Source organism: Sciurus carolinensis, unplaced genomic scaffold (genome assembly GCF_902686445.1).
Source record: "Sciurus carolinensis unplaced genomic scaffold, mSciCar1.2, whole genome shotgun sequence".
Taxonomy (NCBI): domain Eukaryota; kingdom Metazoa; phylum Chordata; class Mammalia; order Rodentia; family Sciuridae; genus Sciurus; species Sciurus carolinensis.
Window position 1 is genome coordinate 330,119 of NW_025920168.1, and position 9,909 is coordinate 340,027.

Consider the following 9,909-nt stretch of genomic DNA (forward strand, 5'->3'; position numbering starts at 1 on the left):
TCAATGATGGGTAAGCACAGGGTGGACTTTATACCAACCTAAGACAGGGATCAAATCATGCCAACAGCTCTTTGACTCTGAATGATGGGTAAGGATAAAGTCTGACTCTGGCACCTAAGACAGGTACAGTCACTGTCCTTTTCTTTTTATAACAAAAGGGGGAGCCTGTTGAGGGCCATCTTGGACAAGATGGTGCCTGTCAATGAGCCAAAAAGCACTGGGTACCAAAATAAGTAAGTACCCATAAAGATTGCTTGCCTACTAGTTCCTTGGAGATTTATGACGTGTTCACGTCAGGTTCTAGGATTGGCTATCTAATATCATGCCGCACATGGACAGCTCGTGATTCATATAGTGCTATGCTGACATTCCTCTGCATGCTCTCCTGTGTGAGAGAAAGCTTTGCTATAATTGGCTAATAAGTTAGGAGACTGGGGAAGGAGAGAGGGAGAGGGAAGAAGAAGGGAGATAGTGGCAGAACAAAGGAGGCAGAAAAGCAGGGAGGACGCAATAAATCTGGTCAACTAAAGATTGGTGGTGTCCCCTTTCTCCGTGCTGGTTCCACTGGATGGAACACATGTCAATGCCTCTGATAAACATAGATGCAAAAATCCTCAACAAAATACTAGCAAACCACATTCAACAGCACATTAAAAGTACCATTTACCATAATCATATAGGACTTATCCCTGGGATGCAAGAACTGTGCAACATACACAAATTAATCAATGTGATACACCATGTTAATAGAAGGAAGAACAAAAGACATTTTAACATCTCAACAGGTACAAAAGGGACATCCTACAAAAAGAATCACTGTTATAATAACAAATTTATTTTGCATTTTATGAATGATAATATCTATGAATGATTTTTAAAAAGAACCTCCTTACCCCATCATGTTTTTCTGATAGTTGTTAAAGTAGGCAATGAGTAAGTCAACAGATTGAGCATCAGCATCCTGCAAGGATTTCAGATCAACCAACCACTCACCAAAGATCTTGGCAGTTTCTCTATGTTGTTTTTAATAAATGATATATCCACTCTGTCCAGCCAAATCTCCACAACTCACTTTGCAGAATGAGTCATGATTGGAAAATTAGTTAGATTTGGAATGTAGTTGTGCTCACTTGCCTGTGACAGCCTGGAAGTCAGTTTTAGTACTGGCAACAGAGCATCAAGAATGATGTTTCACACTGTAGGAAATAGAGTCAGTGTCCTTTTGCAGGATTGTGTCCAGCGATCAGCCTGAGTGGCAAATGACATATTCCTTGATGTCAGACATTTTCTCTCTGTTTCTATTGGAATCTCCCTTTGATTGAAAGTTGGTTATTACCATCTACAGAATGACTTGTACCCAATTCTGACAATAAATACACAAGGAGATGTTGGACTGACAATGTAACTGTAAAGTTGACAAAAGAAGTTTTCTTGGTTCCTACTCAGACAACCTGTGGAGGTTTCATAACAAATTTTCTTTTCTCCCCAGCAAACATATCTGGATCTTTTCCCCCATGAAGTTGAACACTCAATTCAGTAGCTTCTCATACATGTAGACTCTTTCTGAACCTGCCCATGTGGGACCTGTCTGGTTATGGAATGAGATCCCATCATCTATTTTGCTATCTTCATTTTCTAAAGCTTCATCTTTCTCTAGTATTTCATTCTCATCTGGGAAGTTGGCATTCTTCTTTTTCTTCTTTTTATTGCCAAGCATAATATCAAAATCAGTCTCTGGTTCAACTGGCTCTTGAACATCACTTTCAATCTTAAGATCCTTTACACCTTGTCCAGCTTCATCAATATCAAATATCTTTGTTGTTGTTTTTCTTCTTTTTCTTTGGATTAAAGAAGTACAAGTCATCTAGACATCTAGATGATGTCTTCTTCATCACCTTCCACATCTTTAGTTGTGTTTTCTGGTTCCACTTCTTTTGTTTCAGAGGGCTGGTTTTTTTCTTTCTGGGCGTTCCCTTCATCTAACATGAAGGGCTTGTTCTTCTTTTCCTTCATACTCACTGTGGGATCAAAAATCATCTCATCCCCAGATATGGCTGCAGTTCAGCATGAACAAGACCACATGGCAGCCCCTTGCCTTGGTGATGGTGCTTCTCTTACAACACCTCTCCAAGCCTCTGCAATAGGCTCTTGCATCAGTGCATGAGAATGACACCCCACCCTTCTCTTGATGTCTTTTGTAATCATTAATTATTCTCAACAAATTTGGCATAGAAGGAATGAACCTCAACAACTAAAAGCATGTTATGACAATTCACAGCTAACATCATTTTCAATAAAAGAATGTTAAACTTTGCTTTCAAAGCTCAGGAAGAAGAAAAAGAAACCCACTACTGCAGTGACTGAAAGACCAATCCTTGTCTCCAATGACAATCCAAAAACAAGAACATGGTATCAAGAAAAATGAAAACAAGTTTATTGCTTGTCTATTAAGTGAGAAACACAGAGGACTCTTGTCCCAGCAACTGTGATTCTGTCCATCAATAGGAACAGGGGGCTTTTAAAGAGGTGATTCAAAGACTAAATTTGAGGTGTTCTCTGTTGTAGTTATAATTCACTTGTTAATTTGGGAGACAGTAATTTTGTAGGTCCTCTGGTATCATCCCCAAAGTCCAGATTACTTCATTCCTATGGTGGGTATGTTCTCAAGAACAGATAAATCTGCCTAAAATGGGGAAGAAAAGCAATTCTTCTTCCCCTGAGATTAGCGAGAAGGAGATATTATGGAGAAGCAGGGAGAGGAAGAGAAATAAACATGTCCATTTTTAAAATAAGTTGCAGTAGCAGAGCACCAAGAGCTACATTCAAAGCATGAAATGGACCACTGTTACCTTTCCCTAGTCAATTTCTACATTCCACTTCTATGGAAAATTGGGTGAAGACATTTCCAAGTTTTTCAAGTTGAAAGAGGGTGAAGCTGGGGGAAGTACCCCAAACTCTGTAATGTGGAGTGTGGGCAGTTAAGGGTGCTCAGCCTCAGAGCAGTCCAGAGGTCCATAGTGGCAGATGGTAGATGACTGGACAAGGTATATATACATAGGGCAGGGATCATCCTAGACAATAACAAACAAGACAGCAAAGCATTACTTTTTTTGTAAATAATTACTACAAAAGCAATTATAATTTCATCCAATCTCTGAGCACCATGAAGAGAGCAACTCATAATCAATTAGTGGAAAACATCACATGTATCAATGTAGGTTAGGAAAATTTGTAGGTCTAGGAGATCAGGCTTAAATTAACTCAGTTCAAACTTGTGACTCTAGAGTCCTTTGTGATTATTATTATTAGGCACTTTCACATAAGAACCCTTCCTTAATAGCCTCCAGATTTACTTGCCTTTGATAGAGCTGACACGTGTACATCTTAAGTTACACGAAGGAAAACAGTTGATTTTTCCTTTTAAATGTTCAGGTATGACTGTGGAGAGGTTATACTCTCCTGCCAAGTGTTGAAGACCAAATTTGTCATAACCACCCATGTTCTTATCTGCTAAGAATCAGCTGAGATTACTCACAAGTTGCTCTTTCAGATGCATGCAAATCCTTTGACTTCCTTAGTTCTCCTCTAGACGTGGAACCATCTACTGGATGGGTCAGGTTTTTGCTGATGATATGTGGCTTCTCTTGGAAGCACCAGGGACATTTCCCTCTCCATTGACCCTCCTCTGCAGCATATGTACTTGACTTTCTGTTCACTAGGGCCCTCTTGATACCCGTGATCAGAAGATCAAGGGACTCACCAGAGTTGCAGAGCTCAGAGAGGGTCCTATTTTTCTCTGGGTAGCTAACCCTAGAAGTAAGGGCCAAAATGTTGGATTCTTTTCTCTTGACCCTTCCACTTCCTTGAGAATGCTCTCCAGGTTTTGGTTTTATTTTATTTATTTTATTTTATTTTATTTTTTTTTTTACGTTTACATAGGGTAATGATGTTTATTTTATTTTTCCCCTCCCCCCCACCCCTCCCACCCCTCCCACCCCTCTTTTCCCTCTACACAGTTCTTCTTTCCTTCATTCTTACTGCTCTCCTTAGCCTAACTCTAAACCTAACCCTAAACCTAATGCTAGCCCCTTCCACTCCCCATTATATGTCCTCATCCGCTTATCAGCTAGATCATTCGTCCTTTAGTTTTTTGAGATTGGCTTATCTCACTTAGCATGATATTCTCCAATTTCGACCATTTGCCTACAAATGCCATAATTTTATCATTCTTCATTGCGGAGTAATATTCCATTGTATAAATATGCCACAGTTCAGGTTTTGGTTTTAAACATCTCCCAGGCCAGTTTCATCAGTCTTAAAGTGGGAGTAACAAGTTATAACTTCAATATCTATAATTTTACAGTTACCCCTTTCATTTAATTGGGGTTAGAAGTTGAACTGGAAGTCAGTATTATATACTATCTGTCCTATAGGTGATGACTTATTAATTAAACCACACTCAAGTTCTTTAATTAGAAGAAGTACAAACAAAACACTAACAAGCAGCATATATAAAGTTTACTCAAAAAACTAATTGAAAAAAAAACTAAAAGAAATTAAAAGAGCAAAAAAAAATTCAATTTGTGCAATAGCTATGAACCAAGAAAAATTATTTCTATAATCTTGAACCTTTACTTAGTTCTATATTATGTCCCCTGTTATTTTGAGACTGCAGTCATCTTTACAACAAAAATTAACCTTTTGAGCACAACTTTAAGTGAGATGAAATCTAGCCTCTTTTGGAGCCATTCTAACATGGAGTAAGGTGAGAGGTAGAGCCTTATCATAGAGAAGATGGGACTCTTGACAACACAATAGAGCATTATCTGAAACATGAGTCAAACAAAGGTTAAGAGAACTTTTAACTTTCTCTTTGTGGAAGAAGTGGCAAAATGCTTCATTGTTACAGTATCACATTGAAACAGATCAACTCTCCTTATTACCTTACAAAAATATATTCAAATTCCTATACCAGCGTGAAAAGGAAAATTAAGTTGTGTATGTATAATTTACTTATAACAGATTGTCTTTATCCAGTTATAAAATGTCAAATGAAATGAATAAATAACAAAAAAATTGATATTCCTATGCAATATGAGACTATTGCTACAGATAATTTTAGTTTGGAGAACACCAACTTGGTAAAGTGTTCTCCCCTAAGCTTTACATTTAACGAAATTTAACTTTTAAACTGCAATTTAGAACCCATAGTGTATGGTAAAATAATAAAAGGTCTGCGTGGGTTAGCAGTATTAGCAAAAGTCAAAAGATACCCTTACATATCTTATACATTTAGGAAACAGTGTTAATGATCAGAAAAAAAATTAGTCAAAGCACACAGATATGAGACAGGTCTTAAAATGGGACAGAGTGGACCTTCTATGTCAGATACAATGTATAAGAGAGAGCACTTTTATTTACCTTACAGCAAACATAAACATTCATTTTATTAATGTTTACACATAAATTACACAAGGCTGAGCTGGATATAGTTCTCAGATGTATACTTATATATAGTCATACATATTCAGGATGTCAACTAAGTTATTATAACCTCAAATAATAGTTGTTTATCTGACCAGTTACAAAGTAATCATTTAAAAGACTTTAAAACAGGTAAAACCCTAATTCTTTTCAGACTTAATTTCCCCACAGAGTAGAACCCAACAGATACACAGAAAATACCTTGAAAGATAAGAGCAGATTGATGTTTCAGACTGCTTCATAACAGTACATTGATGCTCAAATAACTTTGTGCTAATCACAGTCAATTTAAACACAAACATATACTTTTTTGAGATTTACATTCTTCAAACCTGCAATTTAGACATCACAACTTGTTTACATTCTTAGTTTTCTCCTCTCCTTCAACTTGGACTTTCATAGAAGAATATTATTTTACCATACAAAATACTTTCTCATCTAGAAACATTGCTTCTTTCTTTCCCTCTTCTTTCCAATCTAAAATATATTTTCATACCTATAACTTTATCCTTTTTAGTTTCAAACCATTTCTTAAATTCATATTCTGAAAATATTCTTGTAAATGTTATCTGTGCGTGTATTCTGCACAACAAATTTCATCCCAGGAGAGGCACCAGACAAGCTGGTGTATACACAAACTGTGCCTTAATCTTTTTTCTCCCAGGTTGTGTTCAAGGGACTGGAACACAGGATACTTGAGCCTGACCTGTCTCCCTTATTATTATCACAATGCCATTAACTTTAAGTGAATTTGCACTGGCAATTGTATTGAATGGCCCCTCTGTGGTCTTTTTCTTATGCTAGGCATATTGATATGCAATGGAATAAGCCCTTTGCATCATTTTCTTTAGGCTTACTTGAAGGTCCCTTTGTAGAGGCTGCCCAGGAAATGGGCTGCCTTTAGTTTTTGTCTTTTTCGTTTGTGGGTGCAGTTGTTTATTATACCAGCCTCACCATGCATTTAGTTTGATGGGATTCTCTCATAAACATAATTTTATAGCACCAGTGATGGTTATCCCTGGCCAAATTGGGTGACCTGTCAGATCTTAAAAGGACAGATTTTTCTGTCCCCAGGTCTTAAATCAACAGTGCTAGAACCCACTGCCATGGAATTGTGACCAGCAGCTTCAATCTTCCAAGGGCTAAAGGTGCTGAAAAGCAGGACAGAGGCCAGGTTCTCTCTGGTTATTTTTCTACAGCCCAGGCAGCTTTTCTGGAACTTTTTTTCCCATTGTAGGGCTGGTGTCTTTGAGCCATACTGAGATGACCTGTGGCTACCTAGGGCCAGAGGGAGAAACAGTGCCGGCAGTGTTAGCACTGGCTTTTAAATATTTAAAAATCTGTTAACAATTTCTTCTGGCGTCTGACAATCTTTGTACACCAGAGGCAGTGAGTTTTGGCACCTTCAACTTACTCATGACTCTTCAGACCCCTTATCACACAATTGCATAAAAGTTTGTACATACACAATCTCTTTCATATACTTTACACCTGACAGAACAACTTTAAATTGAAGGTTGTACAATACTCCAGAAAAAACATTCAAAGGACAGATTGTGTTACAGTAAGCCCTGTTTTTCTTAGACCTGCCCATTTAGTCAAGATCTCTGCTCAAGTAGTTACCAGCAAGATCAAAACAGCATCACCCACATCTTAAAGGGCCAGTAAAAGATACAAAAAGCACAGACAAGAGAGGATCACTGAAAGCAGGGCGAACAGAGGGGAACCTTTAAAACAAACAGAACTTCACATACAAATTTCTTCCACTTACCTCACCTTTGACAGACCAACTACAATGGCAAGTCAGTATAATAATCCAAAACACTATTCAACTGAGATCCTTATAGTAAAACATTGTCTTAGACTGACTTATACCTATAAGTGATCTTTTCCTCAACTCACTTTACCTCTGGCAGACCAACTCAAATTGCAAATTTGTAAAAAATGAAACACAGAGAGAGAGAGAGACAACCAAAGAGGAGCCCCAAAACCATTGCTGACAGACACAAATTTTTAAAACATATCATTCAATACCTTTCTCAAGATACTTTGTACATGGCAGTATTGGCCATGTCTTAAAGTGAACTGTTACAGATACAAGCAGAAAATAACACAGACACACAACCAGAGGGAACTCCCAAACCCAAGGCCAAAAAACAGAGGAGTACCTAGAGAAGAACAGAAGGAAGTAAATATCCTTTAATCATTTAATCCCACTTAATCAGAACTCCTACACCAGTGGTGACACACATGTCCCCACAAGGAGGGACAATATGTTTCCACAAAGAGGATTCAATGTGTGGGATCAATCGTCAGATGCACACCAACTGACTTGCCAGATAGCAAATGATATCATAGTGTTACTGAGTACATTTTCCTTTTTTCTCAAAGTGGACCATGATGGAGAAGCCTGTGCCATTTTGGTAGAGAAGAGGGGAGTTTCCTGAAACAAAAGGAGTTTCAACAGCTTCTGGGATGGTCCCTCAATCACCCTTTACTCACATGAATAGTAATTCTTGTCTGGTCCAAGGCAACTCACTCATCTAACTCTCCTGCAGTTGACTCTCAACAAGTTCACTAATCAACTTGCATCCTCAGCATGGAAGTGCAGGTTCATAGAAAGCCAGACCTGCCCAATAGCCTAAGTGGGGGTGGCTTTTGGTTTCCACCTGGGATACCAAACTTATCATGGGAAGCTCAGTTGTTGTCCCTGATGTGAATCCAAAATGACAACATGGTATTAAGAAAAGTGTAAAAGAGTTTTTATTGCTGTGTTAGCAATAGAAAAACAGAGGAGACTCTGGTCCCAGAGACCATTATTCTTCCTATCAAAAGGAACAGGGGGCTTTTAAAGTGTTGATTCAAAGGCTGCATTTCACATGTTATCTGTTGCAGTAGTAATTCACTTGCTAATTTGGCAGATAGTCAATATCAGGTTTAGAAGAATATTTTACCAAGCCAGTATTCCTTAAACTGGTTTAAATGGTTGAAATAAAGATTAACATTTGAAGTAAAGATTGGGATTTTAAAAATTATTTTTCTTGGTTCCTAGACATTATACAAATTCAATAGGTTTTTGCTCCTGTTAATTTTGTCTTCCATTTTCCTAGTCCATTTTATAGCTATTGTCTGCTAGTGCCTTATAGAAGTACAACTACTAATATAAATACTTGAGTTCATTTCAAATAATAAATTATCACCTACAGGACAGATAAGAGGTAAGGTTAGTGTCCAGTACTAATACTGACCCCAATAAAATGGAAAGGGTAAATAAACATAAAGTTGTCGACATTAATGATCAAAGTCAGCATTCCTACTTTGAGACTGGTGAAACTGGCCTGGTAGATGTTCAAAACCAAAACATGAAGACTAATGTTAAGGAAGTAAAAGGGCCAAGAAGTAAATAGTCAATATTTGGCTTACATTCTGAGTCAGTTTGAACCCAGGGTATGAGAAGACTTCTCTAAGGGCTTTACAACTCATGACATCCTCTGATCAGGAGGACCAATGATAACCTGGACAACAGAAAGTGAACATGTGCATATGCTGAAATTGGGTGGTAATTGTAGAAAATATTGTTCCTCATGTTTCCAAGGGCAGTCATGTGTTCAAAAGAGCCCTGACATGTCCTGGCCAATGGCACTAAAGGAAATAAGAGGCTGCTCTCAAGTTTCCAAGAGTGACTCCCTGAGGGATCTCCACTGAATCCTTACAGTAGATAGGAACAAGGAAATTTTGAAGAGCTTGGTCTTAAACACATAGTAGAACAAACACCTACCAAATCAGATCCATACCTGGTCATTTAAAGGAAAAGGTGATAGTTCTTATCATGTAGCTTACAATGTGCACTTCTGTCAGCCCCACCAACAGTAAATAAAGCAGGAGACTATGAAAAAAGGATTATTAGACAGGAGTGCCAAATAGTTATCAAAAAATCTATTGGAGTCAAAAGCTTTTTTTTTCCCTTTTAGTCAATTCATGGCATAGAAATTTTCCTAACCTCCTACATAGGCAGATTTAATCCATGTTTGCTAGTATGACTGTTGTAATTGCATTCCTGATAACTCTGACAATGTAACTAATGTTCTAAAGATTTACATTCCCACATATAGGCAATGTCCTCATTAGTCTTTTCATGGGAACAACCACTTAGCTCTTGCACCTCCTATTGAAAAAGTACTGGTTTATATCATCATGATATTCATTGAAATATTCCAGATGCTGCAGCATTTATTTTGTATTTATCTCCTTCTAGTACTTAATTCTTCTTGTTTCTCTCATAGGAGCATCACCTTTTCATATGACTATACAGCTTGTTCTTTCTGAACCAGTCTTTTACCTCAGACCATTGAACTGACCCAAAACATTCCTAAAAGGGAAACACAAACTGTTTACTCCATAAATGACACATCTCATCCTAAAGCA

The 9,909-nt window shown here is 37.7% G+C and overlaps 1 pseudogene; it reads right to left on the reverse strand.

The window, feature by feature from the left end:
• Positions 1 to 1,099: 1,099 nt before the first annotated feature.
• On the reverse strand, positions 1,100 to 3,499 carry LOC124974682 (eukaryotic translation initiation factor 2 subunit 2-like; annotated as a pseudogene).
• Positions 3,500 to 9,909: the final 6,410 nt, after the last annotated feature.